This window comes from Fukomys damarensis, unplaced genomic scaffold, assembly GCF_012274545.1.
Source record: "Fukomys damarensis isolate Sample0158 unplaced genomic scaffold, DMR_v1.0_HiC HiC_scaffold_17, whole genome shotgun sequence".
Taxonomy (NCBI): domain Eukaryota; kingdom Metazoa; phylum Chordata; class Mammalia; order Rodentia; family Bathyergidae; genus Fukomys; species Fukomys damarensis.
The window spans coordinates 54,237,896-54,238,291 of NW_022900929.1; positions in this window are offsets into that span (position 1 = coordinate 54,237,896).

The following is a 396-nucleotide window of genomic DNA, read 5'->3' on the forward strand; positions in this document are numbered from 1 at the left end:
AATTATGTCCCGTAACCCAGGTGCAGATGTGGGAACCAAGCGGCGGGTCGCCTTGGGCACCCAACAGCGGCCACCAGAGGGATTCACCCACCATCCTGGGCCCAGCCGCCCCTGAGCTGAAGGCACCAGCACGAAACCCCGCTAAGTTACTACCTGTGTCTAGCAGGAGGGGGAAGTTGTGAAGCACCGAGCCTGCGTGCTCCAGAAGTGACCGCAGAACCCGGCGCCCGGAACTCAGAGGCCCGGCGGGACGTCCGTGGTCCCCGATGGGAACCAGACCCTCAAGGGCACGGAGAGCCCGGCAAGCCAGGCCCGGCCACAGGCAGGGACCCCGGGGGAACAAAGGGGCAAAGCCGGGGAGTCGGCAGCGACTCGGCGGACTTCACCCGGCGCCGG